The 27867-nt window shown below is 46.4% G+C and overlaps 1 protein-coding gene across 4 annotated transcripts in view; it reads left to right on the top strand.

Annotated features, from left to right (window-relative positions):
* The window catches only part of EIF4G3 (eukaryotic translation initiation factor 4 gamma 3), a 146770-nt gene that overhangs the window by 29496 nt on the left and 89407 nt on the right, over positions 1 to 27867 (top strand). For 2 of the 4 annotated variants that reach the window (XM_054292045.1, XM_054292046.1), the window contains exons 2-3: positions 10626 to 10701; positions 20034 to 20177. The gene's annotated coding sequence lies outside the window, so the exon portion shown is untranslated. Of the gene's footprint in view, positions 1 to 7192; positions 7256 to 10493; positions 10702 to 20033; positions 20178 to 27867 lie in introns of those variants that run through there. The other 2 variants (XM_054292048.1, XM_054292047.1) reach the window with 2 other exon arrangements.

The following is a 27867-nucleotide window of genomic DNA, read 5'->3' as shown; positions in this document are numbered from 1 at the left end:
GAAAGCAAAGAAAAGCTTCATCACTGCTGAGAGCAGCACAGCTCCAGCAGAGATCCACAGTCATTCCATGGAATTTTAGGAGGAATTTAGCCCTGTATCTCATAGCATGAGCCCAACTTCCTGGCACTGCCCTGCCTGGGACTTTGGGGCTGTTTTTGTGGCCAGGCTGTTCTGAGCTGGCTGGGTGTGTGTGCTGCTGGTGGAACACAGCTCTGCTGCCAATTTATTGGGTGCATTTTGGAGTTCAGGCTTCATCTGGAATTTCTCCATGGGATGTTGGCCCACCATAGTCCTCTGTAACTTAGAGACAATTCTCCAGAATTCAGCTGGAGTCTCCAGAGCTCACCTTGTTGAGTCTTTTTCCCCCACTTTAATATTTTGGGCTCTTTATAAGGTGCCTGTCCTGGGGTTTTGGCTAGAATCCATGAGGAATCACTTGGAGCAGCAGGGTCTGTTGGAAGACAAATAGGGCTGCTCCAGGCTCCTGAGCATTGCCTGTTTTCTGCAGCCTAATGGGGGTTTCAATTAACATGGACAAGTACAATCATAAATAACTCTCCTAAAATTAATGCAATTTTAAGGCTTCATTGGCACATTCCCTGTGATGCTGTTGCCTCTCCGTGGCAGTGCCATGATTTCCAGCTGAAGGGAGCTGATGAGATGTATTGACTTTTTCATTTCTTAGAAGAGTCCATGTATTTTGAGAATAAAATGTGAATTGAAAGAAAGAGGACAAGTCAGCTGGTGAGAAGTTGTCTATAGCTGAGCAAGAGATGCTCTCCTGGCACGTTGTTCACTTTGTTACCTGAGCTGGCACAGGCACAACCCATGGCTTTATTTTGGTAATTACTAATATTTCACAGCTGGGTTGAAATGTTAATTTAACTTTATTCAGGCTGTGTTGTGAACACTTCTGGGAGCCTTGAAAATACACCTCAAAGTTCAGAGTTACAGAAATATTCCATGCATCACCTCCAGACCTGTCCCCCACCCACCCCAAGGAGAATCCCAGGGTTTGGACACAGTTTCTTCCACCCCAAACAACCTCTCCAGGGTCTCAGCTGAAAATTGTCACTTTGCCTCCATGCTGAGGTTGCAAGAGATGCTCTCCTGGCACATTGCTCACCTTGTTAGCTGAGCTGGCACAGGCACAACCCATGGAGCCTTCATGGCTTTATTTTGGTAATTACTAATATTTCACAGCTGGGTTGAAATGTGGATTTAACCTAATTCAGGCTGTGCTGTGAACACTTCTGGGAGCCTTGAAAATACACCTCAAAGTTCAGAGTTACAGAAATATTCCATGCATCACCTCCAGACCTGTCCCTTACCCACCAACCCTGCTTCAAGGAGAATCCCAGCAGGATTAGCAGGGTTTGGACACAGTTTCTTCCACCCCAAACAACCCCTCCAGGGTCTCAGCTGAAAATTGCCCCTTTGCCTCCATGCTGAGGTTGCAGTGGAGGGAGACAGAGATGAACTAACAAAATCAGGTTGCCCTTAGAAACACGTTTGTATCGGGCAGGAGAATTGATTGGGGTTTGTGCCTGGCTCATGGGTGGGTCCTGGCAGCCCCGGGGGTGAGGCCAGGCCTGGGGTGATTTAGTGCCAGTGAGCTGTCTCTGCTGGTAATTTAGAGATGCAAAACTGAGCCTGGAAGTAATGAGCTCTGGCTAATTAGGTGCTTGTCTGCAGGTGGAACTATTGCAGCTGGTGCTCCCAATATTGCTGGTTTGTGTTTGAAAGCATCATGGAGTCAGTGGGATGCTGGGAATACAGATAATTTGCAACAAAGGGATTTTTTTTTCTGTTACCTTCCCCCTAGCCCCCGGCTTTCCTTTGGCATTCCCATTTGATTTGACTGTGAGATTATCACACATGGACCAAAGATGGAAGGGAAGGGATGAGGGAAAAGGGGCTTTTTATACAGGACAAAGGGGAATGGCTTCCCTCTGCCAGAGGGCAGGAATAGATGGATACTGGGCAGAAACTCTTCCTTGTGAGGGTGGGCAGGGTGCCCAGAACAGCTGTGGAAGTGTCCAAGGCCAGGCTGGATGGGGCTTGGAGGTGACCTGGGGTAGTGGGAAGTGTCCATGCCCGTGGCAGGGGTGGGACTGGATGGGCTGTGAGGACCCTCAGAACCCAAACCAGTCTGGGATCCTGGGCTGTTCTGTGGAGTGTGCATTTAAAGGGATGTGAGTTGGAGGATTTGGAGACGTGCTGGGGTGCAAACAGGGCGTGCACTGTGGCAGTGGCTGCACTGACAGAAGGGCTGGGAATGTGCCAGGTGGGCCCTGGCCCTGACCTGGACGTGCCAAAGCCCGCATCCACAGATTCCCAAAATGTGGTGGGACTCCCAGAGGGAGAGGGGCAGACTCTGAGCAGCAGCAGATGCTGGGGGCAGGAGAGGGACAGCACACTGTTCAGCCAGATTTTGAAGGTCACATTTTCCTTTCAAGCTGCAGTTTTCAGCCCTGGAAAGCTTTGACAGGCTTTGAGGTTCATGGGGATTTGTGTGCCCATTCTCTTTGGAAAGCCCCCCTGTTCCCATTCAGCTCCCTGCATTGTGGGGCAGACAGCAGGGAAAGGCAGTGCTTGGGATTATTTGGAAGCTGATACTGAGATTAATGACACATAATTAGGTAAAAAGCTCAAGATGTGTTTTGAGGCAAGTTTTGTTACGAGGAGAGTGTTCATTTAGAGCATGGAATTAGCTGGGATAAGCAGGGAAAGCCTCACTGTAACACTTGGATCCAGCCAGAGCTTGGGGAGGATGATTTAATGAGGAGCACTTAATGCAGAGGGATGGACAGGATGATAACTTCCAGTTATCATCTCAGAGTTCAGTTGGGGAGCAAGAAACAGGTCCTGCAGTCAGGGATTTTGAACGGGGCAATAAAGGAGTGGTGAAACATCAACAATATTTATGTAAGTACATTTCTGATACAAAAGGAGAAGATAAATACCTTATTTAAGGTTTTGTTCCGAGTATAAAATAGCCCATAAACGGGAATTTAAAGAGAGTTCAGTGATGCAGTTTAATACACAAAACACATGAAGGATTAAAGAGGTTGTTTGTACAAACACTTCATTGATCCACTTAAAATTTATATGTCTGATAAATGGCAGCTGGGCTGTGAACATTGACTACACATGTGGCACTAAGGAGCTTTATACTGGGCCATAAAATGTTGAAACAAGCTTAATAATGGCTTTTACCATCAGATCCCTCTGGGGATAAGTCGTTCTGGAAAGTGGCAGACCCTGAAGGTTTGCATCTCTTGACAGGGGTGATGTACTGCTCTGTTAAAAATCCTGGTACTTTTAAACCATGAACCCCATTTTTGCCACTTTACAAACACTTTTTATTGCATTCCTTTGTTTTTAAAACATTTGACTTGCCAGAAATAGTCCTTAGATCAGAATTAATTATTGGTGTAAAGCTGCCATGGGCTTTTAAGGAATTCCTCACCTGCAGCTCTTAACCGTGACCATATTCCTGAGTGCTTGTGCCAGCAAAAGTTGTATTTGTTTTTCCCTGGTATAGTAACAAGAAACACCAAACATTGAAACACCAGTGCCCCGCTGGAGCTTGACCTGTGGTACAGTCAGGGCTCAGAATTGTGCTTTGTTTTGACATCCCATCACATTGTGCAAGAGCAGTTGCATCCAGCTGAGAAAACGGAAATAAAAGCACTTTTCATACAGAGGCCACCTCATTCCTTTAGGCTCAGCCTGATCCCCTTGTTGGGAATCCACTAGCAAAAAAAAACCCTGAACAGACAAAAAACCCCACCCAAACACATCCTAAAGTAAAACATGATCTCTGCAAGGAAGGGAGATGGGATATGTCGTTTGATGGAAGCAGGGAATGGTTAGGGAGGGTCAGCATTTTATTAGGCGGGGTCTTCAAATGTTTTCCTTGAGTTATGTTGGTGTTGATTTTTGTAATATTAATTATCTCTCATCTGTTATGAGCAAAGCAGCTCACTGTGAAGGGTCAGGGTGCTGGAGTCCTGTAAGAGCTGAAAATGTGGAGGTGACAGGGAGGGGGAAATCAGTGTGGGTCTCTGTAGTAATGGGCTGGATTCTGCAGATACACAGGAGGATTGAATTATGGTCACCCAGGCAACATCAATCCTGCCTTTCCCTAAGTTTGGAGTTACTTGCTTTGTAACCTTTATTTTTTATTTTATTTTTCCTTGGAAGAAGTCAGTTTGGCTGTCACATTTCAGCATGGAGAGATGATGACACTGTTTTGATGTTACATATTTTAATTTTTCCCAGGTAATGTGTCACTTAGTGGAGTTTGTTTTGGGATTTTGTTGTTTTGTCTTCTAAAGGCTGTAGTTTGCTTTGCCAGCATTCCTTCCTCGGGCTTCTGAAACGTGATATGTCGAAAGAGGGATTGATTTTGAAGGGAAAATTGATTGCTGAAGTAGTTGCTAAGTAAAGGAGTTTGTGGTGCTACATTTGGGAGCAGCAAGATGAAAGCTGAGGGAAAACAAGTTGCAAAATTTCCTGCTGAGGAGTTTGTGCTGAGATTTAATTCTTCTGATGGGGAGCACTGATGCTTTCTGAGCTCCTCGTTCATTGCCGTGCAGCTTTCCAAACCGCTCTGTGCTGTGGGGGAGTTCAGCTTTCTCCTTTACCCTTTCCTTTACAAGCTTGGCGTGATTATTATCCCCTATCAGCTTGCTGAGAGGAGCAGGATGCTGCTCCCATCCCTGCTCCTCGTGGCACAGCCCGGAGCTCGGGGAGCGGCGATGGCAGCGCTCGGCGCCGAACCCGCGGAGCTCCCCCGGCGCTGCCGCTTTAAGAGCTCGGGCGGGGATGGGCAGGGAGAGCTCCGGAGCCAGCCCGGCGTGGCACGGAGGGGATGATGAGGCTGTGAGTGAGGGAATGATGTGGCTGTGAGGGGATGCAGCCATGGGCTTCGCTGATCGATGCAGGGAGAGGACACGGCGCTGAACCGGCTCACGGGCAGAGCTCTCTGGGATTTCACTGCCAGAGCTCTCTGGGATTTCACTGCCAGAGCTCTCTGGATCTCACTGACAGAGCTGCAGAGCTCTCCGAAATCTCCCTGACAGAGCTCTCCGAAATCTCCCTGACAGAGCTCCCTGGATCTTACTGCCAGAGCTCTCTGGGATCTCACTGCCACACCTCACTGACAGGGCTCTCCAGGATCTCCCTGCCAGAGCTCCCTGGATCTCTCTGCCAGAGCTCTCCAGAATCTCTCTGACAGGACTCTCCAGGATCTCACTGCCAATGTTCTCTGGTATCTCACTGCCAGAGCTTTCCAGGAAATCCCTGACAAGGCTCTCTGGGATCTCACTGCTGGAGCTCCCTGGATCTCCCTGACAAAGCTCTTCAGGATCTCACGGTCAGAGCTCTCTGGAATCTCATCGATAGAGCTCTCTCCAGGATCTCCCTGCCAGAGCTCTCTCCAGGATCTCCCTGACAAGGCTCACTGGATCTCTCTGGAAGAGCTCTGCAGGATCTCCCTGCCAGAGCTCTCTGGATCTCCCTGCCAGAGCTCTCTGGGATCTCTCTGGATCTCCCTGCCGGAGCTGTCTGGGATCTCCCTGGATCACACTGCAGGAGCTCTCTGGGATCTCTCTGCCAGAGCTCCCTGGGTCTCATTGATAGAGCTCTCTGGGATCTCCCTGGATCTCACTGCCTGAGCTCTCCAGGATCTCACTGCCAGAGTTCCCAGGATCTCCCTGCTGGAGCTCCCTGCCAGGTAGGACTGAGCGCGCCCTACAAAAGGCTTGGCCCTGCAAGTGGAGAATGGTGGAGCTGGGAAGGATGGGGTTTCCAGCTGCTGTGACTGGCAGAGCTTTTCCCTTTGAACCTTTTCAGAGCCTTGATTACCCAGCTGGTTCAATGAAGTGTTGCTGCTGTTGGGATGTTCACCTCCTGCATTTTAATTGTATGGGGAATAGAGAAGAGGCTGCAGAGGAGAAACACACTCCTGGAAAGCTCGCTGCTGTCACATCCATGCATGCTTGGGTTTTATAGATTCCTTGCTCCAAAAAGCTGAAGGAAATGCTCAGATTCTTTGTGGTTTCTTGCCCTTCTGTAATCTTGCTTGACAGTTTTTCCTTGAGATTTTTAATGCACAGTTTCAGTACAAGTGGGGATACGTGTGGGGATTACATAACCCTGGGGAAATCAGTGGGAGACTGGCTCCATTTCTGGGCAGGGATGAAAATCAGGAGTTCTGGAATGGTTTGTGTAAGGTGTTTGCATAGGTGCCTGTGAGTACTGTGGGTGTTTCTATTCCTGGGAAGAGGTGCTTCCTCAGCTGTGAGCTGGAAGGGGAAGAGAGGTCACTGGTGCTTGGGGTAAAATGGTTGCTAGTTGCTGAAATGAGCTTAGGTGAAAAGCACCATTTGAGAGAAAATGAATCCATTTTGGGAGCAAATGGAATAATGTTCTCTCTGCCTTCCTGCAATCTCGGTGGAGCAGAGCAAGCTGTACAAATTCCTGCTGGTTTTGGTCTGTAACAGCACAGAAATCTCGCAGAATCACAGTTCTGTAGTGTGATTGGAACAAGCAGAGAAATGTGATAGAAGGAGGAGATTTCTGCAAGGAATTCCTGCTGACTGTCATTTCACTCAGCATTTGGCAGTGTCCCTGATTGCTCCAGCAGCTCCAGGCTGGATTTTTTTTCCTTAATCACTTTACAGAGCAGTCACATATTCCCCTCTCCTCAGAGTGTGGCTGTGGCTGTCTAATTAACAGAGATCCTCCTCTTTTTAGGGAGATTTTTGGTTTCCAGAAAAATTCTGTGTGGTTTCCAGCCAGCATTCCTTCTCCCACTGGGTCTCTAATAGCTCCTGAAATTCCCCAGCTTGTAATCACTGCTGCAGCCAGATGGGGACTAGGTGGAACACCCATTGCATCTGTGCCTGCATTTATGAATCTGCCAGAAGTATCTCACTTAGGTGAGATTTTAGATCTATATTTCATGAGTTAATGAGCCCTGCACAGCGATGAGGAGGATCCAGTGCTGGTACTGTCAGGGTTTCCATCCCTCTCCAGATCCTGGAGTGGTGCTGATGGAGCAGGGAGAGCTCTGAGGACTCATTCAGCCTGACACCAGCAGAGCAGAGGCTGCAGCTCCACTTTACCAGCTGATGGTGCTTTAAGAGGTTCTTGGATTTAACAGGCTCTCCTTGCTCCTGCTTTTCTGCTTCATTGCTCTCCTCGTCTCTTCTCCCTGTGGAAGGAGCTGTGAAAACTGTGTGAGGTTTGGATTTTCTTTGCTTTTCCTCCACTCCCTCTCCCTTCCCACCTTCCTGGGTGATTTTGGAGCAGAGTTGCCCAAATCAGTGTTGTGGGTGGCAGGATATAGGGGAGGAGGAGGGGGAGGAAGGGCACAGGATGCTCCTGAATTGGATCTCAGCACAGCAGGGTAGTAACACAAAGAGCTGCCTGAATTACTCAGGGCTGTTCTGGTGCTCCTGGCTGTGCTGAATCCAGCACTGCAGCAAGGCTGGGCTCTCCCTCCTGCACTCACCTGCCTGTGCTGGGGCAGCCTGAGGGCAGCAATCCCAAGGCTTGTGCTGCATTTTGGGATGTGCAGCCCCAGTGACACCAAATTCTGTGTGTGAGAGCAGATGAGTGAGTGCCCTGGGGGTGCTGTGGGTGTGGATGTAATGATGCTGCTGGATGAGGTTCTGCTTCCCACCTGACCTGTTCACCTCCCTTGCTGGAGTATCCATGCTGTCACTTAGCCCTTTCCTGGAGGAGCCTCATCAGCACAAGTTGTGATGAGCTTTGCTGTCACCCTGGCTCACTTCTCCCCCAGCAACAGCAGCTGTGATCCCAGGACAGGCTCCTTTGGCAGGAGGGAGAGGGAAGGGGTGATTTCCACTGGGGAGCAGGAACAAGCTCCAAGAGCCTTTCCACTTGCCCAGCTCCTTTCAGGGAAGCTGGAATCCCTCCATTGGTCCAGCTCCTCTCAGGGAAGCAGGAGCCTTTCCACTTGCCCAGCTTCTTGCAGAGAGTCAGTCTGTGGATGCCACAAGTAAAATGCTGGAAGTAATCACTTTCTCCAACCATTATTTCATTAAAGCTTACTGGAATTGGAGGCATTTGTTCCTATCAGTCCTGTGTCCAGGTCAAATCCTTTTGCAAAAAGGGCTTAAAAGGTTTCTTCTGGATCTGATGAGAATCATCCCTTCCTAGGTGTGATCTTAAACATTGACTCCAAACTCTGCAAATCCATCCAAACTGCTCCTTCCTTCAGGCAGCTCTTCCTGGGTGCAAAAAGAGCAGTTGCTCTGCTCAAAGGAGATTATTTCCTCCTGACTTATATAAGTTCTAAAATAAGAAAATAAATCCCAACCTTGTCAGGGATGAAACCATTTTTCCAAACTCAGGAATGATCCCTTTTGAAGCAGAGATTGCTTCAGTGAATTGTCAGGAGTGCCTGGAGAAGGGAAATCTCAGCTGTGACACAAGGGGGGCAGCTCCATCCCGGGCCTTGGGCTGTCATCCCTGTCATAGGGATGTTCTGGGGGAGAGGGACAGCAGGAAATTTGAGTTTTCATTCCATCTTCCAGTGTGGTTTAATCCTTCTGTCCCAGATTTTCGCTTTTTTGTTGTTGTTTTCCAAAGATTGGGGGTGAATGCAAGATCCTTGGTATGAAGGCTGGGAGTGACTCTGTTGAAGTTTGTGACAAATCTTGCTGTTGTTTGGGTTTTAAATCCCATTTGGTTGTTTAAAACCTCTCTGTTTATCAAATGACACCACTTGGGCCTGAGCTGGTAAGTGCAGATGAGCTTTAGACCCTGCTAATGAATTCTTGCCATCATTAAAAAAAGGCAAAAAGAGCTGTAGGGTGAATGAGCAGCCTGGGCACCAGAGGGACCAGATCCTGTTGCTGGTTCTGCTGCCCCGGAGGTGGCCCTGGCTGTCCCCTGTCACCTGCCACAGTGACAGCCCAGGGCCTCCCTGCTGAGGTGTTGTGAAGGTCAGGGCTGGGCTCTTCCCAGCATAATGCCATCAAGCAGCTTTTTATTGTCTTTGGTGCTCAGACACTGAATCTGTAACAAAACTGATGAGTTTTAGAGTGATTTCTGAGCCTGTTTGGTGAGGAGGAGCTTTTTAGTGATGAGTTCAGAGCAGAGCAAGGCTGTAAATTTAACTCTGTCTGTGTGTCTGGTGCTGTAAATTTGCCTCAGTGCTGCTGGAGGAGGGGCTGATCCACTTGACATGTGCTGTGGGCAGGTGCAGAGCAGGTTGTGTCTGAACAGTCCTTACTTCAGCCTTAACATTTGGTCCATTTTTAGGGGAATAGTTGGGTTGTGGAGCTTGGGGTGGCTGTTGAGTTGCGTCAGCACCAACAGGGTCTGTCCTGTCACTGAGGTCCCTGCAAAGCTTTGGGCAGCAGCTTTTATCTGGGGATCAAACTTGGGGTGCAAAGAGTCTCTTGAAATCTTGACTCAAACTAATTTTGGCTCAGAATATAATTTAGTAATGTGTTTTTCCATGTTAGAATAAAATTAAGAAGCGTTTTAATGACTCTATTTTCTTTTTAAGTCTGTTAACATGTGATGTCTCTGTCCTTCCATATGTACAAGAACCTCGGTCAGTCCAGCTGTTCTCATTTCCCATGAAATTTTGGTGTGTAAAATATAAACAGCAAAAAGGTGAAATCTGATTTTGGCATTTGGGAAAACTTTTCAGCAAGTGCCTTTTCATGACAGTGGGCATTGTCTGGATCTGTGTGAGGTGTTACCCAAGTCAGGCTTTTTCATTCTTTTGGATCCCTGCATCTCCATTTTATTCAATAAATAAACCGGATTCTGTTGTGGGGTTTTTTTGTGCATAGGTTTTTTCCCTTTTTTTTTTTTTTTTCCCTGCCTTTACAATTAAGAAAACTCTTGCAATTTGCTTTTAAGTCACCCTGCAGCAGCTCCTGGAAACCTCCCATCCCTTTCTTTTGGTGGGTGGATGAGGAAAGGAGTCACTGGGTGAGGAGAGGCAAACAAGGGAACAATTGCAGCAGGATTGCTGCGTGCTTGGCAGAACAGGAGCTGCCATTGTCCACAGTGCCCTGCTGATCTGTGGGGTTTGCTGTGAGTGCTCAGGGCTGGTGGCTCCGGGGCTTTTTCCCTTTCAAACAGAAGCAGAGCTGGGGGGGGGACGCTGTGGACAGGCCCAGGGTTTTGTGGATTATTGGAGTTTGCCCCAAGGTTTTGTGGATTATTGGAGTTTGCCCCAAGGTTTTGTGGATTATTGGAGTTTGCCCCAGGGTTTTGTGGATTATTGGAGTTTGCCCCAAGGTTTTGTGGATTATTGGAGTTTGCCCCAGGGTTTTGTGGATTATTGCAGTTTGCCCCAGGGTTTTGTGGATTATTGGAGTTTGCCCCAAGGTTTTGTGGAGTATTGCAGTTTGCCCCAGGGTTTTGTGGATTATTGGAGTTTGCCCCAAGGTTTTGTGGATTATTGGAGTTTGCGTTGCTTCCCTCGTTGCCAGGGTGGGACAGCTGCCCCTGGAGCCTGGCACATCCCGAGGGGCTGGAGCTGCCAGGCTGTGCCCCCAGGGTGGGGTGTCCCTGGAGGGGTCCCCTGCCTGCCACGCTGCTTTCCTTGACTGGCTGTGTTGCAGAATCCCCCGAGGTCCTGTCCAGCAGCCCCTGGAGGATCGGATCTTCACTCCGACCGTCTCGGCTGTGTACAGCACTGTGAGTACCCAGGGGCTGGGCAGGGTGGGCTCAGGGCTGGGCACAACCCCAGGGCAGCCAGAAATCAGGCACCAGAGAAAATACAGCTTCCTCTGCCCCTGAAATAAATGGAGCTCAAATTTGGTGGCATGTGGGTAGGAAAAGAAAGGGGGGATTTGTGGCTCTCCACAGTGCAGCCAGGGGGAAGTCGGACCCTGCTCCCAGGGAACAAGGACAGGACAAGGGGACACAGCCTCAAGTTGTGCCATGGGAACCTCCCACACTGGATGTTGGGAAAATCTCTTTGCTGAAAGCGTGCTCAGACATTGGCACAGGCTGCCCAGGGCAATGGTGGGGTCACATCCCTTAGAGGGCTCAAAAGATGGGTGGATGTGGCACCTGTGGGCATTGGGATATTGGGGGAACGTTGGGCTTGATCTTGGAGGTCTTTTCCAGCCTTAATAATTCTGTCATTTATTTTAGTTGCATAGGAGCAAGAAAGGAAGAAATCTTTGAAAGACTTGTGGGTCCATTGCTGTTTGTGTCTAATTTTATTCAGTATATTGGAGAGTGGGTTTTCCCACTCTCCCATTAGGAGAGTGTCACTGGAATGACAGTTTTGGCCATATTTTCATTTGGGTGACTCCATCTCTTTCCTTTCCCATGCATCTCACAGTCTGATTATTTTTTTGTGTACTAGTGGCTTCACATTTCTAACACCTTCTTATGAGAAAAATAATCAAGAAAGATTTGTTTTCACGTGAAAAATTCCATTGCACAGAGGAAGAAATATTTTGATAGTAAATAGAATATTTGGGATAGGTGCCTTTGGCTCGCTGTCCTAGATGATTGCTAATGTATAATATTGATTATTGTAGAAATTTAGCTTAGAAACAGTTATTTTGTGAACATGATGATCTTTTCCTTTTATCTATTTCTTTTTTTCCAATGGCAATAGCTGGAAGCCCAGGGTTATAAATAAGCTTTGCTTAATCAGCACAGCCCTGGGAAAGTCATATTTTGCTTTTCTGGTTGGGATAGTGCAAATATTTTTAATGCCAAAAAACCCTGCTTTTAAGCTGCTCTTTTAATTATTTGGAAAACAGGAAGAAAAGCTGTAGATGGGATAAATTCACCACGTTTTATACAGAAACATAAGCTGCTTATAGAAAAACATAAGCTGCTGTGCAAGGTTTTCTCCTTCTCTGTTTGCAGGAGTGACTGGGGATGGGGTTCTTGGCTTGGGCACCTGGGGTTGGAGCTGTGGCTGCCCCTGGACCCCTGGCAGTGCCCAAGGCCAGGCTGGGCAGGGTTTGGAGCACCCTGGGACAGTGGGAGGTGTCCCTGCCATGGCAGGGGTGGAACAGCATGAGGAAAATTCAAGTCCCTCCCAATCCAAACCTTTTTATGATGGTTCAGTGATAGTGATGATATATTCTTGCCATCATTAAAAAAAGGCAAAAAGAGCTGTAGGGTGAATGAGCAGCCTGGGCACCAGAGGGACCAGATCCTGTTGCTGGTTCTGCTGCCCCGGAGGTGGCCCTGGCTGTCCCCTGTCACCTGCCACAGTGACAGCCCAGGGCCTCCCTGCTGAGGTGTTGTGAAGGTCAGGGCTGGGCTCTTCCCAGCATAATGCCATCAAGCAGCTTTTTATTGTCTTTGGTGCTCAGACACTGAATCTGTAACAAAACTGAGAAGTTTTGTTACAGATTTTTTGGGTTGTGGAGGAGTTCTGTGCTGCCTCCTCTGCTGGGGCTGTTGGGGGTGCTGAGCTGGGCTCTGGGCAGGATTAAGGGTAAAAGTGCTGCCATTGGTCTGGAAAGGCAGCAGCTGAGGTGGCTGTAGGGGCACAGGGACTCAGGGGTGGCCATGGGGGCTCTGGTGGCCGTGGATTCCCCTCCAGGGGAGTTGGGATGGATGGGACACAGCTCACAAGGGTTGAAGGTTCTGAGGTTTGAGGCGTTGACAGCTGCAGGCTTTGGGCAGCCTCTGTTCCAATACCTGATACAGAACCGTTTGTGTGCAGAAAAGCAAAGCCAAAGGAACAAATTCTGAAGAATCCTTCCCTGTGAGGGTGGGCAGGTCTGGCACAGGTGCCCAGGCTGCCCCTGGATCCCTGGCAGTGCCCAAGGCCAGGCTGGGCAGGGTTTGGAGCACCCTGGGACAGTGGAAGGTGTCCCTGCCATGGCAGGGGTGGAAAAGGATGAGGAGGATTCACGTCCCTCCCAAGCCAAACCATTCCATGATGGTTCAGTGATAATGATGATATTTAGCCCTTCCCTTTTTTGGGTTCTTCAGGAGTTTTGTGCTGCCTCCTCTGCTGGGGCTGTCAGGGGTGCTAAACTGAGCTCTGGGCAGGATTAGGGTAACAGTGCTGCCATTGGTCTGGAAATGCAGCAGCTCAGGTGGCTGTAGGGGCAGAAGGACTCAGGGGTGTTTATTTGTGAACATTTCAAGGGTCTGGTGGCCATGGATTCCCATCCAGGGGAGGTGGAATGGATGTGATACAGCTCACAAGGGTTGAAGATTCTGAGGTTTGAGGTTTTGACAGCAGTGAATCCACAAACCCCAGCTGCAGCCTTTGGGCAGCCTCTGTTCCAATACCTGATACAGAAATGTTTGTGTGCAGAAAAGCAAAACCACAGGAACAAATTCTGAAGAATCCTTCCCTGGCAGGGTGGGCAGCCCTGGCACAGGTGTGGCTGCCCCTGGATCCCTGGCAGTGCCCAAGGCCAGGTTGGGCAGGGCTGGGACCAGCCTGGACAGTTTAAGGTGTCCCTGCCATGGAACAAGATGAACTTTTAGAGTCCCTTCCAACCCAAACCATTCTGTGAACATAAATGTACAAACACTTCTAATAAATAATTCAGTTTGTATTATCTTTTATATACCCCATACAACACTTAAAAAACACTTTAAAAATATCTGAAGTCCTTTAAAGAAGGTTATTTTTTTCATTTCTTTCCTCCCAAGATATAATGCAGATGCCTGTGGGGAAAATATGACTGTAGAAATTTAAATTAATGTAAAATAGAAAAGTAACTGTGAAGAATGACCTAAAATAGCTTTTTAGTGTGGAAAAATATCACTCCTTGCTATGTTACAGGAATAGAAGGCAGGGCTGGAAATATCTCAGTTCCAGCATCTGAGAATGCAAAAGTTTGAGAGAAAATTTCATGTTTTGGGGAAAGGAGAGAAATTTCTCGGCTGGGTTCTTTTCAGGCTTCCATTTGAAGCCCCAGGCAGATTTCAGATTCAGAGGGAGTCCAGGGAAAAATGAATTGGGGTGGAAAAAACACATGATGGGAGTGCCTTGACAAATTCATTCATGAAAGGTCTCAGTGGTTTGTTACACAAGGAGCAGCACCATGTGTTTGAGGCCTGGCTTTGCATTAAACACATTTTGAAGAGCACTGTGAGATCACAGAATCTTGAAGGTTGGAAAAAGCCTCCAAGATCTTCAAGTGCATCCTCAGTACCCAGGGGCTGCTTTTTCCCATCAGTGTTTTATTTGCTGGCACATCCTCTGTGGGATTCCACGTGGATTATGGATCATCACTCCCAGAGATATTTTTCCAGATGGTGTGGGAAGAGTTTTGGGGTCCAGAAGCACCACGTGGTGACTCTGAGCTGCCCCCAAGTTGTTCCCCTACACTGTGTGTGGGGTGGGAGCAGAAATCACTTGAGATATGAACAACCCACAGATGAACCCCCAGTTTTAGTTAGATAAAGAAAAAAAATAATTCAATTATCCTTTCTATGCCTTTCCACATGCATTATCAGGACCTTGGTTGCACATTTCAGAGCTCTTTTTTTCCCCCACAGCTACAAAAATGGGAATGGAAAATCATGTGGCTTCCAGTATGAACCCCAGTAATAAAACTAAATCATGTGGCTTCCACTATGAGCCCCAATAATAAAACTAAATCATGGGGCTTCCACTGTGAGCTCCAATAATAAAACTAAATCATGGGGCTTCCACTGTGAGCCCCAATATTAAAACTAAATCTGAGGAACAAATTTTCCTGTAGGACAGAGGTAGGAGGTGAGGAAGAGGCCAAGTGGGATGAAGTTTGTCTGAGAACTTGGAGGTGCTCAAACTTCACAACAAGGCTTTGGTAGAACCTCTTTATCAAGGAAATCATGCTGGTATTAAAACCAAACCCACCTAAGTTCATCATAAGTAATTTTTATTTATTTATTGTGATATGTTATACTGAGTGGGTTGTTGGTTTGGGTTTTTTAATAAATAAATCCAGCAGTAAAATTATATGAAAGCAAACCACAGTTGAAAATAATTTCCATGAACTAACCTTGTAATAATTTCCCTCATCAATAGTGGAGAATCCTCTATTGCAGAGCTGCTTTTGGACATAAAGGTTTGGGGTTGTCCTGTAAACTGCTTCTTGCCTGCTTTTTCCAAATCCTCCACACTGCCAGAAATGAGGGTGGTTACTTGTGTGGCCTCTGAAAGATCCAAAACCTGCAGAGTTTAGAAGGGGCATAAGAGTGAAATCCTGTTTTTGTTGTAAATTATTTCGAAGAAATATCTTCAAGAGAGTTTTTTGGAAAAGTGTAGACCTCTAACAGGAAGGGAACTGCACAAAAGGTGAATGTAAATCCCACCAGGCACCCCTGTCCTGTGCCCAGGGGAATGGGGCTGGATCTGTGGGAAATGAGATTAAGGAGCAGAAGCAGAAATGCTCTTCAGATTCAGCACAAGGAACTGGATAAGAAGAATAATGGTGCTCATGGACATCCTGTCTTGGCACAAATAACTGGTTTTGGCAGGTCATGGTGGAGGTTTGTAACTGCTTTGGTAGCATGTTGTGATTGGAAGTGCTGAAGCTTGGACCAAAACTACTCTGGGATAAACTCTCATGAGCTGAGGAGCAGCACTGAGGCTGCCTGCAGTGGAAGGTGCTCCTGCCCATGGAATAATGGGATGAGTTAAAGGTCCCTTCCAACCCAAACCATTCTGTGCTTCTGTGAATGACTTGTGCATGAGAACTGACTGGGAGTGAGTGTCAACAACACAAGGTGTGTTTGTGTGGGGAGCAGTCACCTGGCCAGGTGCAGCCTGGAGCAGGGCCCAGCACTCATTGAAGGCATCCATTAGTGGCTGTCCTCATGTGCCTTTGGAGCAGGGTCCTGTCCTGTCAGGGTGCCCAGCTCACTCCAGCTGGGGGCTGAGAAGGCAATGGGGCTGTGAGGTGCTGGAGAGCCCCTGTTGGGGAAGATGAAACAGGAAAGCTTTATAAATATGATTGCCTGGAAAAGATTTTGAGAATAAAGAAACTATAAGTGAGATTGAAATGAAAGCAAACTTTGAGATCCCTTAGTTATTGAACAATTAGAAAACAATGGTGTGGCTGGCTGAAGGTAATCCCCTTTTGATGAAACAATTCCCTCTGCTTGCAGACAGGTCCAAGGGTCAGAGCAGACCCCACAGCTTGGCAGAAGGGGCCCAAAGAGGAGTTTTTAGAGTTTAAAATATAACACAGTATGGTAATGCAATGACTCTTATAGGCTGTATGGAAATGCTATAGAATTTGTATATTGTACTAGATTGGTTAGTGAGAATTAGAATATTCAACACAGAAGAAGATTTATGGTATTGGAATGGGAACTCTCGTATGCTTTTGCTCTCTTACCCTCTCATCCTCTCTCCCCCTCTCTTCTCTCAGCCTGCTCTGAGCTGTGTTTGGCAGCTCCCAGCAGGGCCCTGCATTTGGCCCTTTGCAATAAACCCCAAGTTCCTGACCTGGCTGCAGAGATCTCTCATCTCCATCTGTCCCAACTGTCCTATCCCCTGACCCTCCTTGTCCCAGATTTTCAAGGACTAAGGGTTGACTCCCATTGGCTCTCGGGGTATTTGGTTGTTTCTGTCCTGGAGCACCCCTTGGTCCCCCAGAGTGTTTCACAGCCAGCAGAGGTTCCATGGTTCGTGTCCTTTGAAGGGATCTTCCTGCAGTGAAGAGAATCCTGTAGAAAAGGGATTAGGGGGGATTAGCTGCTGCAGCCTCCCTGTGCTCAAAGGAAGGATCTGGGTCAGGAGGCCGAGGCTGTGGATGTGCAGGAGGGGAAGCTCAGTGCCTCATCCTGCTCCTGCCTGGAATCATGGAATGGTTTGGGTTGGAAAGGTCCTTAAAGCCCATCCAGTGCCACCCCTGCCATGGCAGGGACACCTTCCACTATCCCAGGGTGCTCCAAGCCCTGTCCAGCCTGGCCTTGGGCACTTCAGAGATGGGGCAGCCACAGGGAAACCAGGGTAAAGAGTAATCCCAAACTTGTATGAGATGCTAAACCCAAAAGGTGTAAAAAAAGCTCAGAAAGAAAAGAAGAATTCCAGACTGAGTTTTTATTTTGTATTTCATTACCTTTTTCCTTTAAAATACAGGATTAAGGCTTCTGGAAAACTAAAATTAGCTCTTGCTACTCAGGGAAAATAGAAGGTGATGCCCTAACAAATGAATATGTAATTTTGAACATCCATTTTTAGGAGAACAACTTAACCTATAGATTTAAGGAGGATATTTGCTTCCATAGTAATCTCAGACCATTAAGAAGCAGCAAACCACACCCTGGGCCCTATGGGGGCAGATACCCCAGGAGTGATGAGCTTAGACACCCTCTACCTTTTACCTTTGTTAAAAATTACTGAAGAAAACACACAAATTCAGCAAGTTTGTTTTCCTTTACTACCTGTTTACATGAAAATCAGTGTCTCATAATTCAGTTTATTTGTAAATAATTTGTTGCAGGAAGAGGAAGGTATGGAAACACCAACATTGTGCTGATGTTTCCATACCTTCCATACCATTGAGCTGCTGAGAAAGGCTTCTCTGTGCTTTTCTCTGCTGGAACAAACACCAGTCCTTGGTTTGGGTGCACTGAGCTAGACTTGGCTAAACTTAGGAGGTCCTGGAATATCAGTGGTGGGCTCCTACAGGATACTCTCCAAGTGAGCTGTTGCCAAACCATCAAACTGGTACAATTTTATAATTGTTCTGCTGCCTTCATTAGGCTTTGAAGCCAATTTTAGTGGGTGCAAACCTGTGTCTGTCATGTGTCTGCTGCCCTGCATGAAGGTATCTCATGGACTCATTCAAGCAGCTGCAGTTTTCTTCTCAGTTCAGCTTCCAGATTTCAGATTTCAGATTTCAGCTTCCAGATTTGAGATCCAATCATGAGAGCATTTCTTGATGTCTTTCAGTAACTTCCAGCTTAGGTTATTTTCCCCACTGGAGTCACCACCCCTGTAAGTGTTCAGGTGTGGGTATGTGGCACTTAGGAATGTGGTTTAGGGGTGGACCTGGCAGTGCTTATGGATTTATGGTTGAACTAGATTGGATTAGATATTGGAGGGCTTTCCAGCCTTGGTGATTCTGGGATTCTATTCCACAACTCTATTTGCATGTTGTAATTTCTGAGGAGGAGGAGAACTGCTGGGTGCTCACAGTGACCTGGGGTATTGGTAGTGCCCCTGTCCCCATTGGCAAAGCCCTGTGTGGGCTTGGCTGCTGTTGGATCACAGGATTTTGGATAGCTGAGAGCAGGGAGGTGAAAACTGGCAGTGGTTGGAGTCCCACAGCTGTTACAAAATAACCTCTATAACCAAAATAACCAAAGTTTCCCCCTAGAAGTGCCATTGGAGGAGAATGGTGAGGAGCAGGGACACAGCCTGCCACTGGGGCTGTTGATAGGAATTATTTCCCATTATTTCCTTGTGTTTTGGGTTGCCTGTGCTTCCTCCCCCTCCTGGCTGCATTATTTGATTTCCATCACAGCCCAGAGTCCCTCCCCAGCACCGAGTGCTGCATGACTGACACGCCAGCTCTCTCAGGGTTGACACAGGAGTCATGGGACAGACTTTCATTTTCTCAGGGATGGGCTGTGGAAAGTTTTCTGGAGCTCTGTGTGAGGCTGGCTCTGACCCAGCCGGGGCTGCGTGCGCACACCTGCCAAGAGAGATCAGCCCGAAAAAGAGATGATTCATCCCTGGCAAAGGGAAGGATCCAGTTGGGGACACAGGATGAGGTTCTGTGCCTGACCCACCCTTTCCTCTGATGAGCACTCAGGGGCTGTAAATCTTCCCTCAGTGAAGGCTCCTGGCCCCTTCCCAAGCCCTGGAGCTCTTGCATGTTGTGATTTCCTGGGATTTCGGGGCTGGCGCAGCTGCTGTGGTGGTTTAGGAGCTGGAATGACACTCTGGGTGCAATAAAGTGACTTGGAAAAAGCACTTAAGTGGTGAACTCTGTGACTTGTGCTCTCTTGGAGCTAATACTCATTAAAAGAGCCAGGAATTTCCTTCTGCCTGCTTTTACCCTGCTGGGGACATTGATGCACACATTGGGCTGTGCAGTGCCAGTGACCTGTGTGGGCTTCAGGTGCCTTCAGCTCACACTGGGGAATGTTAGATGGGATATTGGGATAAATCCTCCCCTGTGAGGGTGCCCAGAGCAGCTGTGGCTGCCCCTGGATCCCTGGCAGTGCCCAAGGCCAGGCTGGGCAGGGCTGGGAGCAGCCTGGGACAGTGGGAGGTGGCATTGCCCATGCCAGGGGTGGCACTGGATGGATTTAAGGTCCCTTCCAACCCAAACCATTCCATTATTAAGTGGTGCTTTTCAGCAAACAAATAAATGAGAAAAGGTCAATGCTGTATTTCAGTAGCATGCATTTTAACCCAATCTGCCAGAATTTAATTGTGTTGAACAGCTGGAGGTGCCACTCAGTAGTTGTGTGACTCTTTTTTTCCTTTGATTCCCCTTTTTTTTCACTATAGCCACTCTCTAAAATATATTTAAAACAGTTCCATACTGGGGATAGTAAAGTGAGGCATGTATTTGTGTGCCATTAAAACATTTTTCTAATACTTTGCTTAAGGTGTTTTGTTGAGCATTTTTAATAGAAGCTGAGAAAGGAGATAAACATATGCAAGATTTGCTTTGCTGTTTGATTCTTTGCTTGTGGCAAGCCCTGCAGATACCATGGCCTCTCTGCAGTCATTTACTTTTCCTTTTTGGAGGGGAATATGAAAATTTCTCCCTTACTTTGTTGCTGGTAATGTGTATCAAACCAAGACAATCCCCTTGCAAAATCCCAATATTTTTTATATGGCTTGTCATGGAGGGAATAAAGGTTCCAGGCTTAAAGGCAGAGGGATCTCACACATTTCCATCAGTGCAGCTGGTGCTCTGCTTTTTTGATCCTTCCACATTTTCCTGAATCACATAAATAGTTAAATAACTTGTGCAGTGCTTCACTTAGCTAAGTAAATATTATTTTGTCTCTCTAGATATGTACAACGGAGTCTCTGCAGACTGATTACTAATGTAATGTTTTACTAACAGTTTATCTCCACACAGGTAACACAAGTAGCAAGACAACCGGGTCCTCCTGCCCCATCCCCTTACACTGCACATGAAATAAATAAGGGACACCCAAATCTTGCTGCAACGCCACCGGGACATGCATCGTCCCCTGGGCTCTCACAGGTAAGACCTGGCGTTGGAGCAGGGCAGTGCCAGCCTCCCCTCCCCTCCTGTGCCATCCTCAGCTTCTCTGCTCAGCAAAAAACTGATTTATGATGTCTGGGACCAGTGCAGAAACAAAGTGAATAAAGGGTGTGGCTTGAACCTTGCAGTGACCTATCAGCAACACTTAGATTAGCACACCAATACCATCAATTGGTATTTATAAATTAGATTTATATTGGTATAAATATTTATAAACTAAATAAAATTAGTATTTAAATACCAATTTATATTGGTATTTAAGTAATTAATATATAAATTATTATTTATAAATGAAATGCAAGTTTGCAGGCATTACTTGTATTTTCATTTATATTCTGAATATTTTTTTTGTGTAGGCATTAGTTCCACCTAGAGTCTGTAACAGAAACTAAAAACAACTTGAAAAATTAGAGAAAATAACCATGGATGAGGAGAAATGTGTTTTGCTGTTGGATCAGGCAGTTTGGAGCCAGTGACCAATGTAGAGGGTGTGGCTTGAACCTTGCAGTGACCTATCAGCAGTGCTTAGATTAGCACACCAATACCATCAATTGATGTCTATAACTTAAATTTATATTGCTAAATTTATTCTAATTTATTTCTATTTGCATCAATATCAATTTATAAATTAAATTGATATTGGTATGTATAAATTAAATACAGGCATTACTTGTATTTTCATTTATATTCTACATTTTTTTTTTTGTACAGGCATTAGTTCCTCCTAGAATCTGTAACAGAAACTAAAAACAACTTGAAAAATTAGAGAAAATAATAGTGGATGAGGAGGAATGTGTTTTGCTGTTGGATCAGGCAGTGACCAGTGTAGAAGGTGTGGCTTGAACCTTGCAGTGACCTATCAGCAGTGCTTAGATTAGCACACCAATACCATCAATTGGTATCTATAAATTAAATTTATATTGGTAAATTTATACCAATTTATTTTTATTTACATCAATATCAATTTATAAATTAAATTGATATTGGCATTTATAAATTAAATACAGACATTACTTGTGTTTTCATTTATATTCTGTATTTTTTTTTTGTACAGGCATTAGTTCCTCCTAGAGTCTGTAACAGAAACTAAAAACAACTTGAAAAATTAGAGAAAATAATAGTGGATGAGGAGGAATGTGTTTTGCTGTTGGATCAGGCAGTGACCAGTGTAGAAGGTGTGGCTTGAACCTTGCAGTGAGCTATCAGCAGTGCTTAGATTAGCACACCAATACCATCAATTGGTATCTATAACTTAAATTTATATTGGTAAATTTATACCAATTTATTTATATTTATACCAATTTATAAATTAAATTTATATTGGTATTTAAATTGGTATTTATAAATGAAATACAAATTTACAGGCATTACTTGTATTTTCATTTATAGTCTGAATATTTTTTTTGTGTAGGCATTAGTTCCTCCTAGAGTCTGTAAGAGAAACTAAAAACAACTTAAAAAATTAGAGGAAATAATTGTGGATGAGGAGGAATGTGTTTTGCTGTTGGATCAGGCAGTTTGGGGCCAGTGACCAGTGTAGAAGGTGTGGCTTGAACCTTGCAGTGAGTGACCTATCAGCAGGACTTAGATTAGCACACCAATACCATCAATTGGTATTTATAAATTAAATTTATATTGGTAAATTAATACCAATTTATTTATAAATTAAATTTATATTGGTAAATTTATACCAATTTATTTATATTTACACCAATTTATAAATTAAATTTATATTGGTATTTAAATATTTATAAATTAAATTAAAATGGGGTTTAAATACCAATTTATATTGGTATTTAAATAATTAATGTATAAATTATTATTTATAAATGAAATACAAGTTTGCAGGCCTTACTTGTATTTTCATATATATATATATACACACCAATTGGTATTTATAAATTAAATTTATATTGGTAAATTTGTACCAATTTATTTCTATTTCTACCAATTTATAAATTAAATTTATATTGGTATTTAAATTGGTATTTATAAATGAAATACAAATTTACAGGCATTACTTGTATTTTTATTTATAGTCTGAATTTTTTTTCTGTACAGGCATTAGTTCCTCCTAGAATCTGTAACAGAAATGAAAAGCAACTTGAAAAATTAGAGAAAATAATAGTGGATGAGGAGGAATGTGTTTTGCTGTTGGATCAGGCAGTTTGGGGCATGGCCTGACTTCCAGGATAAACACCCTAAAAGTGCCCTGTGTCCTGTCTCTGAGATTTTCCAAGGGAAAATCAAGGTGTTGCAGTTTTGTGCAGGATGGTGCAGTTCTGTAATTCTAAGAAATGGGTCAGGAAAACGAGTTGCACAAATGATTTCTCATAAAAGAGATGAGACAAAGGGCTGGTTACAAAAAAGTCCACAACAGGAGATAAATGGGGGTTCTAATTAGAATGGAGAAATACAGTTTAGTGAGATATGTGGAATAAATTGATCTCTGTGTAGCCTCTATTAGATAAATATTCTGCAGGGCTGACTTGAGAGTGGAGAAGCTTATCTGAAAAAGGAGGGGGCAAAAGAGGCAGGTAATGGGCTGAGAAAAAAGGGAGATAAAAGATACTGGGATGGGGAAAGTGGGATGTGTAAGGAATGAGGTGTGAGCTAGGGGAAAGCCTGGTGTTCCCTCTGCTCTTGATGGATTTATATCACAATATCTTGTGTGGATCAAGCAGGAAGGCCTGAGCAGGTCAGCTCTTAAGGAGAGGGGGTTTGTTCTGAGGAAGAGGAGCAGGATGAGAGGCTGAGGGTGGGTTGGGAATGAGGAGGTGATGGGGAGAGCCTCAGGTGGATCTGAACCCCCAAAACATTGAAGTGCAGCTGCCCTCCCAGAGCAGGAGATGCCTGCAAACATCAGGAAAGGAACATTTCACCTGAATGATGCACACTCCAGATAAAGCACGATGGGGCACAAGCTCAGGTTGTGTTTGGAGTGTGCAGATGCTCATCCTCCATGGCTGGCACATCAGAGGCTGCATTGGTGCTGTTGGGGCTGTTCTTGCCCTCCAGCTGCAGGGTTTGGGAGTAAAGGCTCTGGGCTGAGGGAACAGGGAGGGCACAGAGCAAACCCTCAGGTGCTGCCTGGCTTCTGTCATGGATCAAGACATTCCTTCCTGGTAAACCTCATCAGCACATGGAGCTACTCATGTGGCAGAGGACAGGTGAAGAAGAGAACATTCTGGGCAGCCTCTTTAAATCTATTGTGATCAAGGGATTTCTCTTCTTCCCTTAATATCCTTTAATATTTTCCATGGAGTCAGTGCATCCATAGAGAGTGGGCTCTGTGCCAGATCTCCAGGCAGGTGGATAATGTGAAGAGCCAAAATCCAGGTGTCTGCATTTGGGACACCAGTGAAAGGGGATCAAAGCTTCATAGAATAACCTGTCCCCAGGGACAGTTTTCTGTACCCCTGAACTATTAGAGATTTGGGTAGATTTATATTCTGAATATTTTTCCATGTATCTCACTTAGACCCAGTCAGGAGTTGAGTTTTTGTGTTATGTTATGGTAAGAAATTCCCAAGGTAAAGGGGAGATTTGGGTGGAAGTTTAACCTGTTCATTGCATCTGTGATTTGTCTCCCCTGGGCTTCAAGGAACACCCTGGTGCTTGTGTTAAGAACCAGTTGAATGGAAGTTTCTATTTGCACACCTCTTGTAGTTTGTGAATTTCCATCATGTTTTCATTCATTACTTTCTTTTAGAAAGCGATGAGAGAGTAATTTTTGAGTAATTTTGTCTGATTCTTGGGCACCTTCAATCCTTCTGTTTCCCTTTAGAGATAAAGGGACCCAGGCTGACATGGGATTCAGATGAATGTGTTATTATTAATTCCTTTAACAGCAATAAAGCATAAATAACTGTATTTTACCCACCCATGCTGTGTTGATGATTGAACACTGAACAAAGGTTGTCTTTGCCTTTGTCCAGTCATGCCTAACATAGCAAGAGGGTGTTTGTGCATAAAAGATAAGGACAAGACCACTTTGTTTGAATTAGAGTCTGATTAAGGGTCATTGATTTCTCCATCAGACTCCTGAGTTAATAAATACTCATCAGAGTGAGTCTTTCCAAGGTAGGGACTGCTCCTGAGGCAGTAGTGAGTGACAATACTGCTGAGTGTTTGAGGCTTTGGATGTCACCTGGCACTAAATGGGGTTTGGGCAGAGATGGAATTTGTGTCACTGTGGTGGGCCAGCTCTGAGTGCTCAGCAGAGTCTGTCCTTGCTGTTCCCAGGGGGGATCTCAGCATCTCCTCAGGCTCTAGAGCTTCTTGAGAGGATCTCACAGAACCATGGAGTGTCCTGAGCTGGAAGGGACCCACAGGGATCAAACCCAGCCCCTGGCCCTGCACAGACACCCCAACAATCCCAGCCTGTCCTGGAGCTCTGGCAGAGCTGTGCCCATTCCCTGGGCAGCCTGGGCAGTGCCAGCATCCTCTGGGGAAGAGCCTTTGCTGATCTCCAGCCCAAACCCCCCTGGGCCAGCCCCAGCCCTTCCCTGGTGCTGTCCCTGCTCACAGGCAGAGATCAGAGCTGCAGTCCCCAGTGAGGGCTCCCCTGTGGCTCCTCCAGACCCTGCACCCTTGGCAGAAGCCATGCTCCAAAGGAAAAAGTGATTTAACAAATGCTTTGGTTCCACCAGTGACCCCTGACTGTCCTGGCTGCTCCAGAGCTGCCTGTCCCAGCACATCAGGTGAAGTAATATCTTGAATTCTAGTAAGTGATAAAAGGAATTGCTGTCACTTACTGGAGCTCCAGAAGGAAGTTTGTGTGTGATGAGATGACAGCATTGTGCTGTCTGAAGGGAGGGTTTGGGAACAGAGATCAGGGAATGTCTGGGGTATTTAACCTGAGAAGTCAGGTACAAGTGAAGGTTAGAGCTTTGTTTGGTTTCCTTTAGCTTTATCTAAACAGCCAGAAGCAGCTGGGTCTGTGGTGCTGTGGCTGTGTGGCCCTTTCTCTTCCTCCTGCACCATTTCCATCTGAGGCAGCCACAACAAGAGCAGGGCTCCTGCTCACCTCCTCTGAGGCTTTCCCAGGAGACACTTCCAGCACTTTGCTGCCCTTCAGGATTAGTTTGTGCAGCACAGTGAGGAGGCCTTGGCAGCCATGTGCAGCAGTCCCACACCCCCATCTTTGCAGCATCTCTGCTTCCCAAATTCCAGGGCCTTGAAGTCATAGTGCTGAGCTCTGGCACAGGGGAGTGTGCAGCACATGCTGCTGCAGTGATGTTATGGCCAGATGTGGCCCCAAGCACATAAAATTTCATATTCCTGGTGGGTTTTGCGTGTTTTTCCCTCATTCTGACAGGGAGAGGAGGGGCACAGCCCCTCTGCCTCTGCTCCTGGCTGGAGGCTGCAGAAGGGGCTGGGTTGACACAGCTGGGGAGGAAAGGAGAAGCCATTGGGAAAGGAGCAGAGCAGCTCCTCCTTGGATGTGGCTCCCAGAGCTCAGGTAGGGCCTGGATTGACAGTCAGGCCCCATCCCATGATGAATGGAGAATCCAGAGCAGGCTGAGCATTCCCAGAGCCCCTCACAGAGCTGAGATGCTGTGAATGTGCCCCATCCCAGTGCCTGGCACTGATGGATGGGGCAGCCATGGCAGGATGGGATAATGGGAAAGCTCCCAGGGCAGCTGGGCTGGGAGCAGCAGGAAGGAGCTTCCCTCTGTCCATGGGGTGAACAGAGGAGGAGAGGGCTCCTTCAGAGGCTGTGTGCAGAGCTCAGGGCACCAGGAGAAGGCAGTTTCACCCCTCTATGACCTGGGAGTGTTTTGCAGGATCCCAAGGAACAAGTGCAGTGGGTTCTGGCATGTGAGGGTGAATGGTTTGGAAAATACTTTTGGCTTTGTCTGCCTCAGCTCCAGGGGGATGCTGAGGGATTCTCTTAGTCCAGGGCCACAGTTTGGAAGCATCAAGTGACCACACTTGGAACAAATTGCCAGGAATTTCCTCTCTAGTCAGGGACAGCTCCAGCTCTCATTAGGAACACGCTGTGCACTGAGCAGATTGGTGCTGCCTGCCCACGGCTGCCTCTTGGGATGGGCTGGAATGCTGGAGCTCCAGGGAGCAGAGGATCCCACAGCACTGATGGGCACCTTCCTCTGGAGCTGCTGTGGTTGTGGACATCCCTCACCTGCTCCTGAAAAGGTGGAGACACACCCAAGTGAACAGAAGTGCAGGAGGGCTGAATTCTCTGCATCTTGGTGCACGGAGACCTTGACTTTTAGGTGGCTGATGGAAATCCAGAACAGATTGTACCAGCTCAAACTTGTTACCATCTGGTTCTGTGCCTGAAGTGAAGAGAGTTTTGTGGTCTCATTCTGCTCCTCAAAAATGTCACCATCGTTGAATTAGTGTTTGTAATAGCAGGGAGACATTCCTTAGTACCTTCAGGTCTGGGAATGTGTGCCAGGAAGCAAGTCTGCCTGCCATCTGTGGCATGTTTATTAGGCAATCCCCAAGCCCCTCTTTTATGATCTTGGATCCTTTCTACAGGAGCTGGAATAATCCTGTTAGAACCATCATGTTTATTCACTGCTTGCATCTTCTGCAGCCCAATTTGAGATGCTTTTAATTAAGGAATGTTTATTAAGGGATTGTAACAGAAGGAGGAATGTAATTTAATTGTAACCTCACCCATTGGTACCCTGGGGTCAGTCAGGTGCCCTGGGACGTGGGGATTGTTACTCCTTGTTCTCTTCTTGTGTTGGAGGCAGCTGCCTGTGGAGTCTGGTTGCTACACATTGAACTCAATGAGCAGGGACAGGACCCCAGGGAAGGGCCGGAGCTGTGTCAGGCTGGAGATCAGCAAAGGCTCTTCCCCAGAGGGTGCTGGCACTGCCCAGGCTGCCCAGGGAATGGGCACAGCTCTGCCAGAGCTCCAGGACAGGCTGGGATTGTTGGGGTGTCTGTGCAGGGCCAGGGGTTGGGTCTGATCCCTGTGGGTCCCTTCCAGATCCAGGATTCCTCATTATTTGGGTCCACATGTGCTTTGCTAGAAGGAAATAGCATAAAACCAGATAATAAACTTCCTCTGCCCCTGGGGCACAAGGGGCTCCCAGTTTTATTGTTTCATTCAGATAAACTCCCTGTCCATCATTTTCTGTGCTCAGGAGCATCACTGTGGATCCCTTGATCCAAGTTGATCTCTAAGCTTTGCAGGGAGCTCTTCCCCCAGAGACCTTCCCTGTGTAGGAACCTCCTTGTTCTGTGTAAGGAGCTGTTATCACCAATTCCCTGCTGGTTACACCCACCCAGAATCCCAGAACTCTTATGGTGGTCAGTCAGGGAGTTTATTTGTGATGTAGACACAGAATGAAAGGTTGAACTCTCCTTGTATAAATGAAGAAGTTGGTGCTGGACCAGCTGAGGGAAAATGTTTCCTGTTTGTGCTGCTCCCCCAAGCAGCAGATTGCAGTTTCTTGGGTCTGCTGTCCATTCCAGGTAATGAGAATAAGGCAAATTTAAACAACTCCTGATAATGTGAACAGTAAACCTACCTAAATAACCAGATGAATATCTAGCAATGGATTTTTTTTCCTGACCAGTTAAGAGTTTGACTAGTCAGAAAAAAAATTTTCTTACTTCTTTCCTTGTGCTTCCTTCTGTACATCTGGGTCAGGCTCCATCCCAGCACATTTTCAATGCATTTTGGAAA

The sequence above is a fragment of the Melozone crissalis genome, unplaced genomic scaffold, assembly GCF_028551555.1.
Source record: "Melozone crissalis strain CALT ecotype California unplaced genomic scaffold, PUWL_Pcris_2 ptg000107l_1, whole genome shotgun sequence".
NCBI classification, from domain to species: Eukaryota; Metazoa; Chordata; class Aves; order Passeriformes; family Passerellidae; genus Melozone; species Melozone crissalis.
This window is presented reverse-complemented; position numbering and strand designations above follow the sequence as displayed.